The sequence below is a fragment of the Tenrec ecaudatus genome, unplaced genomic scaffold (genome assembly GCF_050624435.1).
Source record: "Tenrec ecaudatus isolate mTenEca1 unplaced genomic scaffold, mTenEca1.hap1 Scaffold_435, whole genome shotgun sequence".
Taxonomy (NCBI): domain Eukaryota; kingdom Metazoa; phylum Chordata; class Mammalia; order Afrosoricida; family Tenrecidae; genus Tenrec; species Tenrec ecaudatus.
Window position 1 is genome coordinate 124,766 of NW_027459340.1, and position 25,650 is coordinate 150,415.

A 25,650-nucleotide genomic window follows, 5' to 3' on the forward strand; every position below is an offset into this window, starting at 1 on the left:
AGGGTACAGGTCTGTCTAAGCTCTGCCTCATATGAATCAGAGCTGATGTTGACAGTTAATTCTCTCTCCTGCATCTCTAGTTAGAGGAGGTGAGATGCTGTCTCATTTTTAAACCACTAATGCAACAAGACCCATTTTAGATGCATTGATGAGAATGCTGCTGAGTGGGAGAGTATTTAACATATCACCTTCAGAAATAAGCATTAAAGAAAGTTACTCAAACAAAAATCCCATGGACTACTGAACTCTCCTAAAGAAGTGATTTTATTTCTCCTTAAAAACCATGTATAGCATATAATTTGAAAGATATGCTGGCCATAGAATAATAAATTATGAGCTGGAAGATGTTATCCAAAGAATCCTCAGTGCTATATTATGTTCAATGTCAATAGTTTATTGTTAATCCTATGATCAATATATTCCTAATCTTCTCCAGCCAAATGTTGAAATCAGAGTAAAAGTTTAGCTCTAAGTTCTACTATTTCAAATTTCTGCTTTTCCAATGAACTGAATCAGTATTATTCAGGCTCCTACAATTCCAGTAGAAAATACAGAAAAGGATAAAACACATCAGAAGCACCTGAGCCTTGGCCATTTTCTTTGGTCCTTAGGACACTACAGGCAACTGGGATGCTCTGTCTTATCTGGATCAGCTCTAATGATGCTCACAAATTTCAATCTCTCGTGAGGAAATCCCAAAAGTAATAATACAAGGCACTCTTCCTCCTTCCTCTAAGCTGCTGGTGATGCACCATCGGCAGGCTGATGGGAGAATACAGTGTAACACATAACCAATAGGTCCAGGTGCTGTTACTGCTCTTTCCTTCTTCTAAACACCCAAAGTCCCCAATACTGTTAACGGTGTCCTTACTGAGTAATGGGAAACATGCTTATACCATGAGCAATAAAATCTAAAACTCATAATGTTCACACATGTGAATAAAAGATTATTTTATAACAAATAGAGATTGGGCAATCAAATATAAATATAAAAAAATAAACAAAGAGTTGGATCCCTACCCCACAGCATACAAACTACCAATTCCTTACTGTGTGACTCTCAAAGAGAATGACAAATCAATGAACCTTTAAGATGATTATGTTAATTAAAGCATCTGGAAACATTTTACATGGGATATATAAAGAGCTATTATAAACTAAAGATTATTTTATAGGAGAACTATAAATTGTAAAATAACTTTAGAAACACTTTTAAACTCACCATCAAGTAGAGTTAGACATATAAGCTGCAGATAGGACACAGGAGAACTGCTGTACAGAGCTTCCAAGATTCTAAAGCCATGACAGGATGCTAATGGGTGTGTACCTCTGACCTTGAGGATAGAAGTCCAACACTTAACACATGTCAAAAACAAGGCTCCATAATAAACATTTATATGACATTTATTAGATTGAAATTTATATCTATACATATATAAATTACATATAAATGTAAATGAAGAAGTATATATCCCCCAATAATGAGTGCACTTTTGAATCCCAATATAGATAATGTTTTTAATATACCATTATTTGTAGTACCTAATGCAGTTAGATCAGTGGTTCTCCACCTATGGGTTGAGACCCTTTTGGGGGTTGAAGGACCCTTTCACAGGGGTTGCCTGATTCATAACAGTAGTAAACTTACTGTCATGAAGTAGCAACAAAAGTAGTTTTATGGTTGGAGCTTCACCACAACATGAGGAACTGCATTAAAGGGTCGCAGCATTAGGAAGGTTGAGAATCACTGAGTCAGACAGGTGGTCTATACAAGTACACAGTCTAGCTATGCCCCCTTAACTTCCTCCAAATTATTTACCTGGGTTTGTCGCCTGCCAATGTGAACGAGGAAAAGTTGTCCCTCATAGTGGTTACTGTCAGGCTGCTAATTGCAAGGTCAGCAATTGGAAACCACCAATTTCTCCTCGAAAGCATGAGTGACATGGCTTTTTACTCCGTTATAAAGTTACAGTCTCATATAAGACAATCGGGCAGCTTGGCCAACAATACATTGGTACCGTTGTGCCTTGTGGTTATGTAAATAAACTGTCTGAAACCTAACCTACAGATTAGTTACTTTGGAATTCATGTTACAACTAATTGAGTTATTTCAGAGACAGAAATTGGGATCTCACTACCAACAAAAAAGAAGAACCAGGGGGACTTCCGGCAAGATGGCGAAGGAGTAACAAACACCAGAGGAACTCCACAGAATTCAAGCTAGGAGAGTTACTTAGAGATAACTGAACACTGCTGGAATGCAGGAGGAGCATCATAAAGACAAGTAGGCACAGACCCATGGGGTTTTGAGGGGCTGGGGGCTTTTGGTTTACTTCAGTGGAGGCCGGCTGGGGCTTGACCTTTGCCCCGCCACTGTCTCTGCCAGAGCCAGGACCATTTGGAGCCTGTAGGGCTGCTTGGTCTCAACACAGCCACAGTTTGCCACCACCTGCCTTGGGGCAGGCACTAGACCTTTGCATCTCCTCTCTGTCACCCTATCAGCCTTGGAGGGCTGTGCAGCAGCCTTTTCTCAACACAGCCACAGCTTGCTGCTACCACCTCCGAACAAGGATTAAACCCTTGCAGCTCCTCTGGCCTGGATAAGGGCTCAGCTACATTGTTGCTTTCTATCCATCTCTTCACTATATTCCCCCTCCCCCGCCCCTCATGGGCACATTTGGCTTGCTTTTTAACTTTTTTTTCTCCTCTTTTCCTCTTTCTTGGTCTCTCACACTCTACTGCTAACCTCCAGACCACTCCCTTAGCTTAGGGCATTTACACCTGAGCCACACGCAGCTAGGTGAGCTCCACCCTGTGTAGTTAGCAGGCTGGAAAAATCCCTGCTGGCCCCCAACAGGGGATACTCTGCTCAACTTCTGACTGGGGAACTCCTTCCAGCCTTTGTGCCTGTGGGGCATAAGGCAGCTCGGCCAACACTCCTCAACAAAAGTTACTGCAGGAGCCTCTGCCCAACCTCTGCAACACCAAAGCAGGCAACCCTTCTGGGTCACTCCCCCGAGAGGGAAGCCACAGGAGGACAAAGTGGTAGGTTAATTCCATAGTGAAATAAGCTATAGGCAGTTCAAAGTCTCCCAGAGAGAGCCAGTGCTCTTCGACTCCCTGGAAAATGGCACCTGGCTCATCTAAAACAACGCAACACAAGCAGCCATCAGCCCCAAAAACCTCAACAAAAAAAGGAGAGGAACAAAAGGCAAAGCCAGAAGATGTCCTGAACATAATGCATGCATAGAGGAAGCAGACATTGAGCTGCCACAGAAAGAAATTTTCAGAATGTTACTTGGAGTCAGGGGATATGAGGGAAACAATACAGAAAAATGATGAAATGATAGAAAAGGTAAAAACCATAAATCAAAGAGAAATACAGGAGCTTAGGGAGGAGATAACAAAAACCAGTAGCACACTCATGGACCTCGACAAGCAACTGGAAGAATCAGAGGCCCGCATCAGTGACTTGGAGGACAGCCAAGCAGACTTCAACAAACGAGAACAAAAATCTAATAAGATCATCAGAGAAGCTGAAGAAAACTTAAGAACTAAGTCTGATGCTATGAAGCGGTACATCATTAGAAGTATTGGCTTACTGGAGGAAGACACAACAAAGAAGTCATCTGCAACAGTAGTGAGAGAATTCTTGGAGGAAAGCTTCCCCAGCTTAGTGAATTAAAACAAGGCAACCATTCAGGAAGCTGAAAGAATCCCAGCAAGACTGGATCCCAAGAAGAAGTCATCAAGGCACATAATAGTTAAATTATCCAACTTTGAGGAAAAGGAGAAAATCATGAGAGCAGCTAGGGGAAAACAAGCAATCATATATAAAGGTTCCCAAATAAGAATATGATCAGACCTATCAGCAGAAACTATGAAGAAGAGAGAGTGGAGTAACATTTTCAAAAAATTGAAGGAAAACAATGCAAACCCAAGAATACGCTACCAAGCCAAATTATCAATCAAGATAGATGGAGAAGAGTCATTACATTGCACGCTCATCTCGATAATATGATCACTGAAGACAGATTTGTGCATAAGCAAATGTGGTGAAGAAAGTTGATGGTGCTCAGCTATCAAAAGATATAGCATCTGGGATCTTAATGGCTTGAAGGTAAAAAAGCGGCCATCTAGCTTAGAAGCAACAAAGCCCACATGGAAGAAGCATACCAGCCTGTGCAATCACAAGGTATCAAGGGATCAGGTATCAGGCATCATCAGAACAAAAAATCTTACCATAGTGAATCAGCGGGGGAGTGTGGAGTGGAGACCCAAAGCCCATTTGTAGGCCACTGGACATTCCCTTACAGAAGGGTCTTGGGGAGGCGATGAAACAGTCAGGGTGTGATGTAGCAACGATGAAAAATACAACTTTGATCAAGTTTCTGGGTGCTTCCTTCCCCCCTCCAACTGTCATGGTCTGAATCCTGACTTGCAGGTCTGACTAGACCAGGGGATGTACACTGGTGCAGATGGGAACTGAAAATGCAGGGAAGCCATGGCAGATAATCCCCTCAGGACTGGTGGTGTGAGTGGTGATATTTGAAGGGCACAGTGAGGTTGGGTTGGAAAAGTGGAACCTATTTCAAGAATCTACATGTGACCTCCTCCCTGGGGGACATACAACAGAAAAATGGGACACAGAAATATATGACAAAATAACAATTTATAAATTATCAAGGGTTCATGAGGGAGGAGGGAGTGAGGAGGGAGAAGAAAAATTGAGGACCTGAAGCCAGGGGCTTGGGTGGAGAGCAAATGTTTTGAGAATGATGAGGGCAACGAATGTAAAAATGTGCTTTACACAATTGATATATGTATGGATTGTATTAGGAGTTGTATGAGTCCCTAATAAAATGACTTTAAAAAAAAAAGAACCAGGAGTAGGGGCCTTTAGATCCCAGATTCTTTCACAGAAATTCTTCAATCCAGCAGACAGGCAGCTGTGACACAAGAGTGGACATGAAGGGAAGAAGCAGCAACAGAGACATGGTGGCAGCAGAACCAAGAGCCTGAGACAGAGCAGTGGCATTCCCAGACCACAGAACAAGAGAGCTAAGTGCCTTTGGGCAGGAGGTTAGAGGTGAAATAGGGGTACATTTGAGTTCTTATCTGGGGAACTAGATTTGCCAACCCACATAGAGCTAAGTGTGTCTGGTATAAGGCTAAGGTGCAGAGAGAGAATTTATCCGCAGAACTAAGAGAACTTTGTAATTTTTGTATATTTAGGACAGAAGCCAGGGGGTTGTAGGGCCTGACCTCACCTGCAGGTACGGCTGTCAAGATGCTGTCCCAGAGAACTGTACCTTGAGGCACTGATGATGCTAAATTGTGTGTTAGGGTGGAAAAGTGACTTCTTTGTCAAACATAATTTGAGGAGAGCATTTATTGAACGTTAAGAGACAACAAAAGATACGCACACACATCATATGGATAAGGGAGGCCATTAGCAGTTCAAATGCAACTGAGGATTCAGAGTCGGGACCCTAGATAAATAGGACACAGAACAAAAGGCCATGTCACAGATCATGATTGGTGGCAAAGCAATACATCAGATACAGGTGGGACTGCAGCAGCAGGAATGGGACCATAATTGGGACATGCACATTATTAGATAGAAAGACTTAAAAGATTGGTCCAGGGCCTTCAAACTGAGGCAATCAAGGCCAGACTCATAACAATGGCCCCTGTGCTGTCCTCGCTTAGGTGAGCTCCATCAAGGATACATCTAGGCAGGCCCTTGGAGGGGGATGGATGGAGAGGAGTGCAGGCAATCTATTTTGTAAGGCATTTTCCGCAAGGGTAAGATGATCTACATTCTTGGCTAATTATCAAAAGGAATTCAATGGAGGCTTAATCAAACTGGGGAGGCAGCAAATGGACTGTCATCAGCAATGCAAACCTTAAACCCAACTCAGTGCCACAGAGTGGATTCTGGTTACAGTGACCCTTTAAAGGGAGGTGGAATGGCCCCTTGTGGATTTCGGAGACTATAACTCTTACCAAGATTGGAAACCTTGTTTTTCTCCTCAGGGGTGACTTGTAATTCTGAACTGCTGACCTTGCAGTTAGCAGTCCAATCTGTAACCACTATGCCACCCGCCTTTTGCAAATTGGAGTGCTCACAATTTAAGTTCTAATACAATTATACATGGTTACATTATCAGCAAATTCTATCATTCCGGGAGATGCGCAAATTGCTCGGACCCCGACCAATGGGGCAGCCTGGGTTCTTGTACACTGGTGTTTCCTGGGTTCAGACCCCAGAAAGCTCAGATCCCTCCTGCTTCCCCTCAAACTCCTCTGCCCAGTGCTGACCCCAGGAACCCCAGGGATGCTCACCCTGCTTGGAGTCAGGTGAATGGATTTGGTTCACGACCCAGTCAGAAGTTGAAGTCCTTCCTTGTCATGCTTCAATGTGCAAGACACTAGTACCAGATTTCTAGCTCCCTAGACTGGACTGTATTTCTCTGTGGCAAATCTTTGTTCTGAAACAGAAGAGGAGGCAATGTTGAAAAAGGCATATCACTTTCTTGGCCTGTACTTCTTGCGCTAAATAGTGACCACCCCCACCACCTGGGATCAAAATCCTGCTCAAAGCTGAGGGTTTGCATTAAACAAGGGTCCACTCTATCTTTGCAGAGCAATTTTACTAATTTCCCAAATATCATGATCAACTTTGGATCCACAAAGTGGAAGTACTTAAGGCCTCAAATTTCTCAAGCTCCATTGAAGGTAAATATCTTCTTTTCACCAGCAATCTAACTGAAGAACGGAATATTTTATGAAGAATGTTCTTTAAAAGCCCATAACGGAACCTCAGACCAAAACCCTTGACATATCTGGTGAAAGTGATCAAGCTGAATCACGCTCATATCTGCCACTCCAACTCAGGCTGAGCTTCTCATTAAGTAAAACCTACTCCAATCCCCTTGCATCCTGGGTATTCTTTACAATATCTATTGTGTGAAGAAATCCCTATGGTTGGGTAGCCCATTTATGCACAATAGTGTAGTAACTAGAGAAAGTTTTTGTACAGGTGGACAACAAGAGACAGAGCGACACCAATAGCACATCCTAGAGGTACCTTGGCCAAGATAGAGATATTCTAAACAAGAAAACAAGCCAGGGGAATCCTTATTTGCTACTCTCTTAAGCTCTTGTGTTTACAGATGTCCGATTTTAAAGCCTTTGGGAAAGACTGCAGCTTACAGTCATGGAATGGCAAGGGGTCATGGTAAGAGCCAAGGTGAGGGAAGATGCTTAAAAATGCAAGATGGATCCAGAAAAGAGATGACTGATCAAACCATTTTGTCATCTTGACCTAAATTCTGGATTCCAAGCTTTCTAGGTAATGCTGACTGATGGCAAACAACACACACTGTAGTAGTGGGCTTATTGGCTTGGGTTCAAGGATGTCCCATCCACAGTCTCAGGTGTGAGTGACGATTTGTCCCGTCAAGAGGGGTGTAAATCATTTATCACTCTAGAGGATCCAGCCAGAGCAAGTGATCTATGAGAGTCGAGTGGGTTTCAGGATGTTCAGAAAGTTTACAATCAACTGAATCACAATTCAATTCCATGAGAAACTTCAAGGCTAACTGTAAGACAGATTAAAGTTGAAGATTCTGGCAGCTAGACAGGAGAGTATTCACGCAATATGAATAGACGCTTTATTCTTTTTGTCTAAGTTCACGTTATTGGGTGAAACATAACAATAATTGTCAGAGTAACCTTATTAATATTTTCTATGAGACCAGTAATAACCTGTAAACAAGGTCAGATAATGATACTTCAAGAAAACTGTAGAGCAATATTGATAATGGATCTACATGAAAAAGTTCTTGAAAACATTGGGAATAGAGTCAGAAAACACATGAAAATAATTACACATGATAATTAAGTAGAATCTATCCTAGAGTTGATTTAATATAAGAAAATGAGCACTGTAATATATACCAATTAATGTAAAAAAGAATTAATAATCTAAATAGACACAAAACTTACTAAACAAAGTCAAAGACTTTTCATGCTAAGGAAAAATAACTCTACAAATCTAACATAAAACAAATATAGTTCAAAATGTTAATATGCTAATATACATTCCTAAAAAGAAAAAGTCATACTTGAAAAAACATCACCCCACGTCAGAAAAAGGACAACCATAAATGTCCACTTTTACCAGTGATATTAAAAATTGACTGTATGTTCTAACTAGAGCTACCAGGTTCACTTTTTTTTAAGGAAGAGGCTTCCAAAAAGACATAAAAATTCCTTTAATCATAATTTAATTATCATATCCATAAAATATTCACGATATGCCATGAATAGCTAATAAATGCTAAAACATTGTAGGCTACATTTAAACACGCTGAAATAACTCTTGGTACTTAACTCCCTAACTATTAATTGTTAATCAGAAGTGGAAGGGGAAGGTGGGGGGAGAAAGAGGGAACCTATCACAATGATCTACGTATAACTCCCTCCCCAGGGGGATAGACAACAGAAAAGTGGGTGAAGGAAGACATAGGGCAGTGTAAGAGATGAACAAATAATACTTTACAAATTATCAAGGGTTCATGAGGAGGGGGGAATAAAAATGAGAAGCTGACAGCAAGGGCTCAAGTAGAAAGAAAATGCTTTGAGAATGAGTATGCCAACAAATGTACTAATGTGCTTGACACAATGGATGGAGGTGTGGATTATGATAAGAGTTCTACAAGACCCAATAAAGTGATTTAATAAAAAAAGAAATACAGCATGATCAAAATTATAGCATTTATCTTACAGAAAAGGAAGTACAAATGTATTCAGATTAAAACCCTGAAACAGGGAATTTGTTTCCACCCATTCTGTGATGAAAGCATGAATTTAGAGTCCTGTAGTTTTCTGTAGTGTTGAAGGTCCTCATATACTGATGAATTAATAAACTAAACCAAGGCATTCGTGTGCACATATAATATTAGAGTGACTATATAGACACACATATATGTATGTGATACACACACATATATGTATGTGATACACACACATATATCAAGCTGGACAACAGATAGGATTGATGCTCACCCAAAAACTGAAGTTTGGGGACTTGAACACACTGAGCCATGGATGCTCTAGGTAGCATTGGACCCATGGGCTTCAGTTGGACTGGGCTGGGATGTTCTCTTGATGAAAAGCTCTCTCTTATGCATATGTCAGTGTCTATAGTTTTATTTTTCTAGAGAACCCAGCCTAAGGCAGAACCCCATCACATTAGTGTCATATGAGGGCGAAAAGGTGTACCTGACATGCTGCTCTTGGAGAAAAACACATCACAAGGAAAGTGTGAAAAGATAATCAACAATTCCCTGACACTGAGCCAGTCCTATGCTCCTCTAGGTCTGTGGAATTTTGGTGGAAGAAAATCTATTTATAACAAAAATATCAGAGGGGCCAGCCCCAATCCCAACTAAGAGGACAGCTGCCCCTTCCCCCAGAAGAATTTACTTCAGAGGACAACACTGAAGCTACAGCTCAGGGAAAGGGACATGTCTGATCAGAGCACACGGGAGAAAATGAAGGGGGAGGAAGAGAGAGTGGAGCACACATCCTGGCCCACCAAGCTTTGAGGACAATATGCCTGCTCTGAGCAGCCCATGCAAAAAGAAGCACTATGGCTGCCCCGACTATGAGTCATGACATCCCTCACTGACCTATAGCCCTATAGGGGACAACACTGGAGACAGTTTGGGAATTGCATCCGATCTGACCCCACCACACCCAGGCAAAACACTAAGGGTGTTGTGCAACAGAACAGCAAGGGAAGTAGAGCAAGGAAGTCCCAAGAGTACCAAAATTAGACTCGGGGGCCAGGGCGTGGCACCCCATCAGACTCCACAGAAAAGCACTCCTAAAGGTCAACATAGAGACCTCTAACTTTTTACAGGCTTTTCTCTTTTTTCCCTTTTTTTCTTGTTGCTGTTGTTTTGTTTTCTTTTGTCATTTTGTTTTGCTCTTTTGTGTGTATGTGTGCTTGTGTGTGTGTATGTGTGTGTGTGTGTGTGTGTGTGTGTGTGCATATTATATCTGCACTTCTAACTAGATAATATAGGCCAGATAAACAATCTGGAGGAGAAAGCAACAGGACCCATGGTTGGGGCGGGGAGCATGACATGGGAGAAGGGGAGGTGGGGGAAAGAAAGTGGTGTTAACCAACCCAGGGAAAAGGGAACAATCAATAAGTGATCCAAAATAGTGGGAAACAGAAAGATTTCTCCAAGTCATCTCCCCCAAATATATGTTAGACTTAGGACACTGCTCACAATTAATGGTAAATAATTGTCAAGTTACCTCCCTGAAGGCAATCAGCTGTCAGAGGACTGTCTAGTCCCACCACATATAGGGCCCATCCCTGCTGTTAAGGACAATGGGATACTTCCCCCTAAAGGCTTCAATTTAGACCCTGCAAGGTGGGTTTACAGTACACCTTACTGATAATGATTTCTACAGTGAACCAGAGAACAGGTCAAACCTGCTCAGTGACATCCAAAGTTAGGCTGCCATGCTGAATCTCGGGTCCGCCCATCTTGTCACATGCACACCCTTACTCCCTCCTCTTCCAACAGCATATGAACCCCTACAGCATCCCACTCCCATTACTATATTACCTATAGCACAACACTTTCCTGTGATGGATTTCTTCACCTGTAATTAGGGGGCCTGCACATCCCCAGATGATATAAAAGCCTTGGTTAGCAATAAATATTTCTCTCCCCATGTGGACCACCAAGTGAGGCTGAGGTGAACATGCAACTATGAAATGTGTCTGCCTCCATTATTTCAATCCCTCTTCTATCTCTCATGCTCCCTATGACTTTACTATAATCTTTATTTATTATCACTGTACAATTGCACCAACCGACCCGCTGTGATGTGTTAGGGTCTGGCCTTTCCCCTGACACAAAATAAGTGGCAAGGAGGGTGTAAGATGCCTGGTAGGGATTGATCAAGGCAATGTAACTGAGAAGAATTACTGAAACCCTGAAATTACTGAACTACAGACAGAGCATGATAGTGGGACAAGAGGAAAGTAAAAGGAAATAGAGGAAAGAACTAGGAGACAAAGAGCATTTACAGAAGTCTAAATACAAGCATGTGCATATGTAAATATATTTATATTAGGGTGGGGAAATAGATCTAGGTGCATATATTAATAGGTTTAGTATTACGGTATCAGATGGACATTGGGCCTCCATGCAAGTGCTCCCTCAATGCAAGAACACTTTGTTCTATTACCTGGCATTCCACGATGCTCACCTTCCTAAGATGATAGCTGAAGACAACTGTGTGCAAAGAAAATGTGAAGAAAACTGATGGAGCCCAGCTACCAAAAGATATAGCATATGGGATCTTAAAGGGTTGAAGGTAAACAAGTGGCCATCTAGCTTAGAAGCAAGAAAGCCCACATGGAAAAAGCACACAACCTATGGATTGATTACAAGGTGTCGATGGGATCAGTATCGGGCATATTGTGAATGAAGGGGAGTGAAGATTGGGGATCCAAAGCCCGTCTGTCAGCAACTGGACAGCCCCTTACAGAAGGATCATAGGGAAGAGACGAGCCAGTCAGGGTACAGTGTAGAAACAATGAAAATACAACTTTCCCCTACTTCCTAAATGCTCCTCCTCCCCTCCACTATCATGAACCTAATTCTCTTACAAATCCAGCTAGACCAGAGGATGCACACTGGTACAGATAGGAACCTGAAACATAGGGAATCTGGGACAGAAGATGCCTTCAGGACCAGTGGTGAGAGTGGTGCTATCATGAGGGTGAAAGGAAGGTGGGGCAGAAAGGGGGGACCCATTACAAGGATCTACATAAAACCCCCTCCCTGGGGGATGGACAACAGAAAAGTGGGTGAAGGGAGACATCGGACAGTATAAGGATGAAAAAATAATAATTTATAAATTATCAAGGGTTCATGATGGAGAGGCAGTGAGCAGGGAGGGGGGAAATTGAGGAGCTGATACCAAGGGCTCAAGTAGAAAGCAAATGTTTTGAGGATGATGAGGTAACACATGTACAACTGTGCTTGACACACAATGGATAAATAGATAATAAATAGATAAAGCTATCATGTTAACCTTGAAAAAACACAGAGCTCTTACAAGGCACAATGCACACATAGCCTCTCTGCACCAAAGGTCAACACTCACATTTATAACACGTAAGGAAACTTAGTAGACTCATAGTCACACTTGCTATAAGAAATCAGTATAACACTAAGAGCCTTATATTCATGGGGAAACATGACATCATGCTCCTGAGAGGAAAGTACTACACTTGTTTATATAACAAAGTATTCCCATTACTCAGCTCACATACTGCAATAGCATCACTGAGTATGAAACATACACAAATATACATATACACACGCACGCACACATCTTTCCGTTTTTAATGAAAATATTCATACCTACTGAGGCCAGGTTTCTAAAAGTTTCCATCATCCCGTGTCTCTATAGTTTCCTCTCAGAAAGGTCCAGCAATGCCCATTCTTCCTCGGAGAAATTCAGAGCCACCTCCTCAACAGCCACAGTGTCCTAAAACATCCCGTATATTCTGGCTTGGCAAGGTACCATGCATTCCACTATGTGAAAGGATGAAGAAGACAGTCCTGGGGAAACAGAGACTTCACATGGGCATTAGACACAGGGGTCTTGCTCTAAGGATTTCCATCAGGGTTTAGCTAACCCACTTCACCCACTAGATCAGCTGTTCTGAACCTGTGGGTTGCAACTCCTTTGGGGGTTGAACAACCCTCTCAAAGGGTTCTCCCGTTCATAACAGTAGCAAAATTACAGTAATGAAAATAATTTTTTGGTTGGGGGGTGAGCACACATGAGGAACTGTATTAAAGGGTTGCAGCATTAGGAAGGTTGAGAACCACTGCACTAGACACACTCCCTCACTAATTACATGTTATCCCAAGGACTGCATGCTTCTAGCATAATGAGTTTATCTCTGTACAGTTTGTCTGTGACCAACTGCAGCCTTATTTCTATCTAGCTGTTTCAGAATAGAGAACAGTCAGAACACATAAATCAGATGAATGATCAAAAATAAAAGCCTCGATTCCAAATTCATATCCTCTCTTCCATTGGAGGGAGGATTGAAATTAGAATATTTATCAGAACAGGAAGCACAGGGTGAAAGGAAGATGACAACTAGGAAACACTGCAGAATTTGTGCTTCTCCCTGTCGCCCCTCCTTAGCCATTGGAGAGCTGCTGGTATGAACTAACAAAGTAGGGACCCAAAGCCCTGGAGTCATGGTATCCTCTTGGAGAATTCTACGTGATCAAGAGCTGACGTGTTACCTGGTGATAGAGATGATTATTTGGGGAATTATGAAATTTTCTATAGAGTGTCTATGTTACTCGCCTACTTTCCAGTCACTCTGCAGTTGCACGCTTGTGTATTTTGTATTTTCAATGAGATAGGACAAGCTATTGAAAAGGGAAACCGGGCAAGAGTGAAAGGTAACAATAGAATATAGATACCCTCTGTACACTGGTACAGATAGGAACATGGAAACAAGGAATCCAAGGTGGATGATCCATTCAGGTCCAGTGGTGAGAGTGGCGATACCAGGAGGATGGAGGGAGGGTGGGGTGGAAAGAGCGAACTGATTACAAGGATCTACATATAACCTCCTCCCTGGGGGATTGACAACAGAAAAGTGGGTGAAGGGACATTTTGGACAGTATAAGATATGACAAAATAATAATTTATAAGTTATCAAGGGTTCATAAGGGAGGGGGTAGTGGGGAGGGAGGGGCAAAAATGAGGAGCTGATGCCAGGGGCTTAAGTGAAGTGCAAATGCTTTGATATTGATAATGGAAATGAATGTGCAAATGTGCTTTACACAATTGATGTATGGATTGTGATGAGTTGTAATATAATGATTAAAAAAAAGAATATATGCAGATATCTTGAAAATTTTCCCACTGAGACAAAGCTACTGTCATGTAATTATTATGGACTGCTCCCCTCAAAAAATACTGGATACGCACATCAATACACACTAAGCTCATAGGATATACTGACAAAAGAGCACAATATATTCAGTATCATAATAGCATGTCCTTTTTGCTGATTGGGAAAATGTACTTAGGTTCCAATTTTCTTATAAGTTGACTGAACTTCAGTGCATTTCAATGTTAAACTGTTAGGATACTAGGACTTACATACCAGGCTTTGAGATGTTTTTCACATTTTAGATTTTTAAAGATTTTTTCACATTTGCAGATCATGGAAGGACGACTAGCTGAACATGATGACCACTAGCATTCTCTCAGCTGTGGGACTGGCCTCCATGACTTGTCATACTTTTGTTCCCGCATCTTTTCAGGAGAGACCAGTCCCTGGAGAAGGACATGGTGCTTGGTGAGGGAGAGAGAGGCAAAGAAGAGAAAGGCCTTCGCCAACATGGATCGACACAGGGGCTGTCGCAATGGCTCCAACGTGGGAACATGTGAGGATGGTGCAGGACAGGGCAGTGTGTCGCGCTGTTACATAGAGGGCTTTAGGGGCTGGAATGGACACGAAGCCACCTAACAACAACATAGAAAAGGTTGCACTTTATGCTAAGATTTCACAGCATGGCCAACTAGCTATGGCATAAAGTCGCATGAGCTGTCACGGTCACTCCACAATTCTGCTACAACAGTGTAACCTAGTGTCGATCCAATAAGCCTTTCAAAATCTCATCCACAGCAGTGCATCGGGTGCCGGGTTTTAAAGCCTTCCCATTCCTTCATGATGAACCAAAACCAAATGGACTGCGGTCAAGTACATTTTAACTCATTTTGACCATAAAACAGGGAGTGGAACTGCTCGCTAGTGTTTCCAAGTCTGTAAATCTTCACGGGCCCACGCAGCCTCCTTGGCCTCCCTTGATGGGCCTGGAATGCTGGAGCCACAAAGGGTCTGGCCAGCGGCATCGATTAAACCAGTGAACCACTAGGGCCTCTTTCACACAACATGTTCATGATAAAACACTGCATTTATTCAGCAACCACGATTCTGAGGCAATTTCCAAAAAGATTTGGCCACATTGGCTCATTTAGTCCTCTTGTCACTCACTTTTAAGCAGATGTTGCTCCCAATGGGATAGAGCTGAAGTCACCAACATAACTCACAATTTCAGTATTGCTCAATTGAAAACTTGTTGAACCAGGTCAGCATGCAGGTCCATGTGTGTACAACTAAATGCCTGGCAATTACATTTCTGTTCATATGCCCAGAGCTTTTTATTCTGTCAGTCATCAGTTACAGAGATGATCTGGATCTTCTGTGTAGTACAAAGAGGAGACGAAGAAAACAATCTATTCAATTCAGATAACTGGAACGCATTGTCCTGGAAAAGCCAGGACCCTCAGACAATACTGCTTACCTCAGGGCCGTACAACTGGCTCTTGCATATAAGAAATTATTAGATTGATTGAGCAAATAAAAAACCATTGAGCAAATCAGAACAAAACCAGACCAATGTGTTCTGAGAGGGCACACCATTCCAAAACCAACAGTTCAACCCTGGACACATGAGGTGGCTATGAGTTGAAAACACTCCACAGTAAATAACAAGAACAAAAGCACAAGGCCAAATGATAATAACTCTTATGAGAAATGCAACAGAGGTGGAGTCTAAGCATTAACACATACATATTTACATTTCGTGAGCTAGTGTAGGGAGAAATAAAATGATCACTTTAGGAAACACTAGCCAGAGAACCCTGGCATGATAAGGAAATTCTAACAACATGGGAAGGTTCTGTGATGAATTTGCAAATGCTCAGTTCGATTTCCGTTTCTCAAACATACAGGCTAAGGAGTCAAAGAGCACCCAGGTCTTCAGGGGCCAGAGAGGGAAGCTCCATGGTCAGCAACTAAATGAAAAGCTCGTTAGCAATAAGCATTCATGGAACTTCCCACACTGGAAAATAAGTGGAGCATGAAGAAGCACCAGCAAGAAAGTAAAACAAAAGAGGCAATAGTTAAAAGAAATGCAAATGAGGACGTTCAGGTTTATGACCAATATGTGAAGAGCTCAAAGTCACCATTCCAGTCTCAGAGATAAAAGCTGACCATGTTGAAGTCAGAGTACGGAGGTCACAGGGCATGTTTTTCTTTCTGGTGTACATTTTTTTAAACAATTACTGTCATTGAGTCAATTCTGACTCAAAGCATCCCCACAGAGCAGAGTAGAACAGGGCCTGCGCGTTTCTGAAACTGCAACTCTTTAAGGGAGTAGAAAGCCTCATCTTCTACTATGGACCAGTGAGCGGTTTTGAATGGCTAAACATGTGGGTACCAACCCAACGCATAGCACACTACATCACCATGGGTGCACAGTGTTGTAATAAATTGGTGAAAACTAGATGGTAACTAACAACAAGAAAAGCATCCTTTTAAATGCCTCTAATTAATTACTCTAGTTAGGACCCAGAGCAAACATCTGTCCTCAATACAGAGGGGCGGTGAAAACAGGTACTCTCTCAGCTGATTTCATTGTGAAATCATTCTGTGTACCTGCCTATGGGGCCCTTTTGTTTACAAGTGGTTTTCCTTATCTGCCCTTAGTAGTCTAATCAATTGCATTCATTGAAAACAGTGATTTGAAGGATGTGATGGGATTAACTAATGGGTAGTCCAAAAGAGTTTGTTCCTAGAGGAGAAAATACCAGACCACAGGGTATTAGGAAGAAATGTACTTGCTATGTTTTAAGGACAGTCAAAGCCCAGGTTGAACAAATACATTTTTATAAGGATAAAGTAAGTCAGAAAGGTGTGTCATTGGGATTTCAATGAAGAAATGCAAAAAGATTGAAATCAATAAAAAAGTAGCATGTTCCAAAATTTCATACCATTGTGTGCTCACTTTCCCTATAAGATCACTAAAGACAAATGGGGGATGAACAACAGAAAAGTGGGTGAAGGGAGACATCGGACACAGTGGATGGATGTATGGATAGTGATAAGAGTTGTCTGAGCCCAACGTAAATGATTAAAAAAAATAGCATGTTCCAAAAAACTCTCCTCCACTAATATATCAGTTCCCAAAACTGTCAACAAAAAATATTCTATTTTTTGCACTTCACAAGAGTCCACAAAAAATGTGAATCAAATTGCATTTAGCCTCAAATAGCTAATAAGGGGTCAAGAACAAGGGTTGGCATTATCCGCACATAACTCCCTGCCACCACATCTGGTCCAACTCACAGCAGAGCTATCACAGAGCAGAACTCCCTGTAGGACTCCCACGCCTGCACATCTTTAGTGGAGCAGGCAGACTCATCTTCTCTGCACATTTCTGGTGAGTGTGCACAGCTGCCCTTGCAGTCAGCAGCCCAATATTTAACCCACTGGACAAAAGGACTCCTTTGTTCACGTGTCCCACATACAATAAAGTATCATTACAGGAACTCATGAAAGATCTACAGAAAAAGAAAAGCAGCTCCAGAAAGGCCCACCAATTTGTAAGGGAAGCTAATTCCTGACACATCAGGCTACACAGGGCTCTGCCTGCAAGCACTCACACTTCAAGATGCAGGTCCCTAAATGGAGTCCCTGAGTAGTGTGAGCAACAGAGTGCTCAGCTACCAAACAAATGATTAGAGACTGAAGGCAACCTTAGAAGAAATCAACAACTTCTGAAGTTAGCCAATGAAAATCTTACGGAGCATAGTTTTACTCTGAAACCACATACGGTCACCATATGGAACCCAATGGTAGGCAAAATGATTGATATTTAACAAGTATTACTTAATTGAGATACAAGGAGCTCATTGGTAGCCAATCCTTCATGCCATGAATGCACAAGGGGTTTTTGAAAAAGGCCATGGGAAAATGGAATAAAAATAATGGAATTTTTCCATTTGGAAGCTACTGCATATCTTTTCCTAATAGATTATGCTAAACAGTGCAAAATTATGCTAAATAGAATAATGTCATAAATCTTTTTTAATTCCTCAAATATTGTACATCTTAAAAGTATTTAGGATCCCTGTTCATCTTCCATGATAATTCAGAAAGAATACTAAGCTATTTACATACAGCATCTCTCTTAAAGATCTATTAAAGCTGATATTAATTTTATTCTCTATCTATGGTAAAGAGACCAGTTAGGTTACCGTATATATGTACGATACACATAAAAACTTGAGAGCTGAAAATTTACAGAATGACTTTATTTTTCTGGGTCCTGCAAATTTTACAAATTCAACTGTGTGGTTTTTCATGTTATAGTTAGAAACTCAATCTCCTTGTAGTTTTGAATTTTCCTTCTTTGATAGATTGCCAGGTTTCATAGGTTCTGGCATGTGTGTACATACACACATGTGTGTCTTGCTTAGTTTTTTATGTCCCTGAGCATGATAATGGTTACCATGGATAGGTGTTCATGGAAAGGCTGGAAGTTTGTGTCTACTCAGTCTCCAGGGAAGAAAGCCTGGGTGATGCACTTGAGAAACCAGTCACTGAAACCCCTCGGCAACATCCCTGCACTCTGACTCACATGGAGTCCCCAGGAGTTGGTGTGGGTTTGATGGCAGATGCTTGATTTGGTTCATTCCTTTGGGGGAAAAATGAATTCTGGTATCATTTGCTACTCTGCAGGCTGGCAGTTCAACCTCACCAGCACATCTGCAAAAGGAAAATGAGGCTGGTTGCTTCTGTATAGATTTTGTTATCAGATACCTATGGAGGAACACTATGAGTCAGAATTGACTGTGTGGCAGTGAGTTTGTTTTGGGGGGTGGGACAAAGTTTCTAGGTGGCACAAACAGCTTGCACTAGACTGTTCCCCTGAGGCTTGATGGGGGTAAACAGCCCGCATTACTGTGGAAGAACAGGAGATCTGCTTCCACAAACATGATGCTCCAGAAAAACTATGGAACAGTTCTGCTCTATAACACATGACATAGCCATAAGATGGAACTAACTCCATGACACCTAACCAAAGGGGAAATTGAACATGATCACATATTCTTGTCTATGTATACACATGGATATTACATTGAAATTATGACTAAATCAAAAACAAATATAATTCCCATTAAGAATCACCATGTCTGCAATGAATAACATGTCAGTGTGGCCCATCTAAATTAGTCCGTGAAGAAGCCCCACTGCTCCAGTGGTTAAAGGACTGGCAGCTCCATGAAGTGGCCATCTGGTAACGCATGATTATAGCCTAGAAACCCCAACGAGGAGTGGAAGGTGCTGTGACATCACTCACAGAATCCACTGTAGCGCAGTGGACAAAACAAGCCTCTTATCAAGAACGCGTGGATAAAAGGCTAGAACATTCAAGCATTACCATGCAGTGGGGCACAGAGAAAATAACATGCTATCTTACTATATATAACAGTTATATATCTGGAGGTTGCCTTCTATTAGAAATAATCATGACACAAATTTTAAAAGGAGGAGCTAGTAGTAGGACTCTGTTCTTGAACAGCAAATGCAAACAAATTGAAGAGCTAACATATGAAAAAAAAGTAAATCAAAAGATTAATCAGGGCCACAGGGAAAAGGATCAAATGCAAAGCTTCACTGGAGCTGGCCGCCAGGAAACAGCTGGCGCTCAATCCATCGGGCCCCAAGCGCACTACTTGAACTCTGGTTTATACAGCAAGAAACCACGAACGGTCGGGAATACTTTTCTCCTCCGATCACAACTGTACACGCTGACTAAGGGGGGTGGAGCAGCTAGGGAACTTCCTGCTGATATCCAACATGGGCATGGGCAGCAGCCCACTAACATTTTGAATCTGGTGGGTCCGGGGACCAATGCAGAAATAGCAAGCTTAAGCAATGGAAATATAGAGGCGAGTGTCAGCAGGTTAGCAAATGAGACTTAGGGTAGTTCAGTCACAGTATGCAGCCATTAGGATGTGGATGTATGTCCACTATTAATGATTTCAAAATAAATCATGTGGGGAGAGGGGGTTGGGGAGGATGGGGACCAACTCAAGCATAAGCTGGAAAATATAGAAGCTAAATTCATCTGGTTAATTAATAAACATCAGGATATTTCAAACGCTTTCTGTATCCAGTAGGATAAATGATGGATTTCAATCTATGTCACTGTGAAAATAAAATAACTGAAATTACCAAAAAGTGCTGACCTTGACCACATGTGCCACTAACTTACATCAATTCTGACTCACAGTGACCCCCGAGGACAGAGTAGAACTGCCCTGTGGATTTTCAAAACTGAAACACTACAGGGGAAGACCTATTATTTCTCCACATTAATATATAAAATGACTTGAAAATAAGTAAGTAAAATAATTGCTGGGTCCTGCAAATCAAAAGGATGTAAAAGGAAACCAAAACTCCCTATTAAAAATATGAGTGGATATTAAATCTGGGCCAGCAAGCTCTAAGAGCCAAGAAGGATCATAAGAGGGTGGCGGCAGGGGGGAAAGTGGCAGTTTAAAGAGAGATGAGCCATCAATGCAACCAATCTCTGAGATGAGGCTTATAGGGGAAACATCCCCCCCTGGGGCTCTTCACACTCCAAGTGGAAAAGTCCAGCATCCGCAGACACAAATCTCAGGAGCTGTATTAGAGATTAAAGTCTTAGCACTCCAGTGAGTAAAGCGCTATAGGATAGATGGCTGTAGATTAAGCCTCCATTGAATTCTTTCTGATCATCAAGCAAGGACATAGATTAAATTGGCCCAGGGACAGAGGAACTGGGAAGGTGAACACCATTCACTGATCTCCAGGTAATGCAGAGGGTCCTATAGTCAGGAGCCCAAAATGCCTTAGCAGTTGAGCCCTGACTGCCTGGGTCAGAAGGACTTGGAACAATCTTGTAAAATGCTCTATCTGGCAATGAAGGTGGCTCAGTTACAGTCCTGTCCCTGCTTCTGTAGTCCCATTTATAACATGCTGTACTGATGCTCCACCAATCAGAAACATGTGACCGTTTCCTCTGTTGCAATCTTATTTCATTCGATTCCCGACTTGACTGTTTCCCTGAACTGCACTATGATCTCCATCCGGTGATGGGTCCGCGTCTTTGTATTCTCTTTGTCTCTTTTAATAATTAATAAATGTTCTCCGTAAATTATATTTGAGATTGGAGTTCCTTTTGTAGTCCAAATCAGAGCACAAGCTAGTTTTTGATGGGCAGAAATGGTTAAGAACATGCAGTAGAGTAAAAAGGAGACCGCGTTTTAAATATAGTTTAAAGAGAACATCTATTAAATCTTATGAGACAAAGACAGCACAAGGGCACAAACACATCATCTGAATGAAGGAAGCCACCAACAGGAGGTGGAAATGGCTTCCAAGGTTCACAACTGAGATGTGAGCCAAAGAGGGTGTGGGGGAGGGGCGGGGCAAAGGAAACTCACAAAAGCATGCATCTCAATGGCAGACATTCCATCCTTAGATAGCAGGCTTACAAAATGGGTCCAGGGCCTCCTGACCAATGCAGTCAGGGAAAGGCTAAAAGCAAGTGGCTCCTGACTAGGAGTCCCCTGGACTGTCTCCAGTTTGGTGACCTCCATCAAGGACACACACTCAGGCAAACCTCCAAGAGAAACTGCTTCTCCATGGGCTGCCTGCAGAGGTGAAGCAAAGCCACCCTGCAAAGCCTGAGGGCCAGATTACCTACTACCTTGGTTCCTGGGCAGAAACCACTCAATAGAGGCTCACTCCATGTGGGGCTCTGCAATCTATGCAAGGACCAGATCTGTGCGGGGATTTGGGGCTGTCACTGCTCTGGTACCCCTTTGCAAAGCAGGGTGCTGAGAAGTTAAGCTCTAATACAGACCTCGGTCATCAGTGGGGTGGCCTGATGACTGCAAGGCTGCCTCTCCTTTCAGTAAAGGCCACTCTGGGGTCCCCATGCTCTCATGCCCGCGACCTGACACGAAGGGACAGGCCCCAGGCAACCCCCCCCCAAAAAAAAACAAAAACAAAACACGCAATCGCGCCTTTCTGGACGGAGGAGCTCTGAGCAGAAAAAGCGGCCAGAGTATTCCCGCGCCCGAAGGCAAAGGCCTGCAACCAATTCAATAAGGATTTAACTGGAAATGTCCCAGGGGGTCGCGGCGACCTGGAACACTGTTGTATGGGGTGCGGGAAGTGTAACGTCCACGGGAACCCGGACACAGCTGGGACTCCAGGCCTGCAGGGGATTCCGCGCCAGGGATCAGCACAGAAACACAGAAACTCACCCACAGAAGCTCTTGGGCCGCACTCTTGGATCCTTCTCACTCAGAGGAAATGGGTTCAGCAGGAAACTATCACCTGGGGAGGGGGTGGGGTGGTCTCTGTGGGAAGGGGCGGGGCCTGGAGGTAATGAGGGTGTCGTGGAGGGAGGTTCCTGGAGGTGAGGCTCAGGGCCTGGCAAGGCAAAGGATTCATTCTTAGTAGTTTCTTCTTAGTCTGGAAGCCCTGCTGAAATCTGAGCACTTTGGGTGGCCCAGCTTGCATTTGAAAAGCGTTTGCATTTGAATCCCAACACCACACAAGTCCAGGCACAAAGACAAACTGAAAGAAAAGTGATGGGTGGAAGGCATGCTTCCCAAGTGAGAATTTCCCCAAGAGACACTCCAGCAGCTAGGGCCACAGAGACACACACTTGACAACATCTGCTGCCATCTGCTCCACCTGACCACATCTCTCCTGCTTTTCACCTGGACGCCTCTGAAACTCAGACACTGATTTCAGGCTCTGCTCCCTGTGTATGATCAGGTGAGCATCAAGATGGGGAATCCCTGAAAATGCCAGTTATCCTGTTGTCTTCTTCTCCTCCCTTGCTCTCTCTCTCTCCCAGCACTGCTTAAGATTTATTTCCCCCCAATCTGTGGGTTCTTATGTTCACATAGGTTTTTATGAAACCTTTCTATGTGAACAAGTGTCTATTTCGACCAAGTTACAGTCAACTAATTGTCCTACACAGAATGTTTCCTTTAATATATTTCATGTGTTGAGGTCTCTCCTTTCTATTTCTATGTTATTGAGGGTTTTTATCAGGAATAGGTAGTAGATATTGTCAAATGCCTTTTACGCATCTATTAATATGATATGGTTCTTATTATTTGTCCTATTTATGTGGTTGGTTACATTAATTTTTTCTAATATCGAAACATTCTTGTGTCCCTGGTAATAATCCCACTTAATCAAGTTGAAATATGAACTCAAAGTCAGGGATAGGCGCTCTCTAACTCAATCCATCCCATTCCCACAAATGTAAAGATAAACTGGTCTGATGTATGATCTACTCACTCACCTAAACCAATAGTTATGTAATCATCAAATATGTTCCTTTATTGTTAAAATATTAGTATAATATATTCTGTTGTAGAGTGTATTTTATAAATAATTTTACCCCATATTCTCTGTAGTCATAAAATTTTCTTTTAAAGTTTCTCATGCATTAATAAAAAGGTTTCTTGTACAAATCTATATTTATTCAATTTTGTCCTTTACTATTGATTCATATTGCAGGTATACATATTAAAACCATGATTATATTTTTTTTCAACAAGATTCTGGAATGATTATTACTTTACTGCTTATTTTAAAAAGAAACACTCTAACATTTCAGTACTTATTGTACATACAGTCCCTGTACAAGAGAGGTTGTTAGGTGTCACTAAGTTAGTTCCAAATCATAGTGACCATATCACCACAGGGAGAAACACTGGCTTGCCCTAAACCGTCCTCATAATTGTTCTTATATTTGAGCCCATTGTCTCAGCCTCTTTCAATCTAAAAAGTTTTCCTCTTGTTTACCAAGCTCCATGGTTGAAGTGATATATCTCTTGTTTTTGCCTCCGGTTTGCAAATACACAAAACTCTAAAGGTTTTACATATATGGAATAAGAAAATACATTTAAAAGAAGAACAATAAAGTCAGAGCTGTTGTGTGAATTCTGACTCATAGAACCACAGAGAGCAGAGAAACAGCTCCTTAGGCTTTTGTGTTTTACATTTTATAGAACATGTTTCATCTTTACCACAGCAAGTAGTGTCCTTATAGACAATAGTCCAAAACTAGACAGGTGATGCAGTGGTTGATTTTCTCAGTCTCAGACATGTATAAGCACCACCTGGAAGTTAAAATGTACTCGACTATCCAAGAGCTGAAGAACATATTCAGTTTATTTTGTATACAACTGTGTCGATATGGTAGAAGTGTATTGTTAATTGTTTTATGAGGCCCTGAGCACAGCTGTGAGATTCTGGTTGTAAGAGAATGACATCCTGACCCACTATCACAGTGACTCAGGCGTCACCTTTTCCGATGTGGATACTGAATGTCACAGGTTGGTGCTTTTAGCTCAGTGCTGTATGGGATATGTGACTTTGATCATATATGTAATACTAATCTAACCGTTTTTCAGGATAAGAATCTGGTGGGGGGGGTTTCCCCACTAAGACCTACACATTGCATTATTTCCAACTCATCTGAATTATTTCCTGTATGGTCAGTGTTATGAAGAACAAACTTTCAGATACGTTGGTGGGAATTTAAGCACCAGGAACTACTGTTTTTGATGTCTCTGCCACATCCATATTAACCTCTACCACATCCATATTTTCCTGAATATCTGTGCTTAATGAAGTCTGTCCTGACTGAATTTTCACTTATGTGTTTCCCAATCACACCCATGACTATGCTTCTCCTATTCCGGGTCACGCTGAGACAGGACAGAAGTGGCAGTGTCCTAGCCGGAAGTGAGGGTCATAGCTAGGTTCCTACTTGCTGTGCACGGTGTGGAGCCAGAGAAGTGTTGCAGCCTGAGCTCTGTGTAGTCGGCGCGCCCACGTTGGGGTCGTGTTGGTGACCAGTTGGGGTGACCTTGCCGCACACAGCAGCCTGGCTCGGGTGCAAGCACCCTTCTCCCCTCACCTCCTCTTATCCAGTACCTCTCCCCTTGTACGGTGAGATGTGGGAGGGTGTCCCAGAGACTGGTCCCATCCCCCTGTTTGGGGATTGGTTGGAATTCCTTGCGAGAAACCTGTTGGAGAAAGGGGGATCCCAGACTGGCTTTGGGCGTCTGTGTTCCCGATTAGTCGCTTTGCAGGTCTCTCCTAAGCCCCCTGCATTGTCTCCATACAGTGTGCCACCTCCCCGAGACTCCTGGAACATCTTCAGCTCAAAGATGAGCCCCGGGTCCCTTTCTTCTCTCGCTATGAAGAAGTGAACGCTATTCAGGAAGCGAGTGGTTGCAGCTGGTGCACAGAACGTTAGGGCTTCCTCCTGAGGTTTGCCCAATGTTGTGACCTGTGCAGTAACTTTCCCCGGGGAGCGGGGCGGGGGGAGAACCCAGGTCTGGAAATGCCCTGGCTCCTTGCCAGCCAGTAGGGTGTCTGCGGGGAGTACACCCACCCTTGAGGTTGTTGAAGTGATATTCCAGCGCACGCACGGCGCACTGAGACATGATTGGCATTCCCAGGTAGCTGGGCTAAGTCCTTCCAGGACTGGAGGCCTCAAGCGAGGTGACCCAGGTTGGTGGCTATCAGTCAACAGTCTGGCAGGTGGCAAGTAAAAGGAGAAAGAGACAGGCCCAGCTGTACAAAGATGGGGTTCAGTGAGCAGGAACTCAGCCAAAGTGAAGGCCAGT

General features: G+C 42.6%; 1 long non-coding RNA gene across 1 annotated transcript in view; it reads right to left on the minus strand.

The window, feature by feature from the left end:
* Window positions 1-1,221: 1,221 nt before the first annotated feature.
* LOC142436592 (uncharacterized) overlaps window positions 1,222-25,650 on the minus strand; it is a 56,479-nt gene continuing 32,050 nt past the window's right edge. Inside the window, exons 3-4 of the long non-coding RNA XR_012782018.1 lie at window positions 6,349-6,494; window positions 1,222-1,334 (exon numbers count right to left, since the gene is read on the minus strand). This is a non-coding gene — a long non-coding RNA (uncharacterized LOC142436592). The remainder of the gene's footprint in view (window positions 1,335-6,348; window positions 6,495-25,650) is intronic.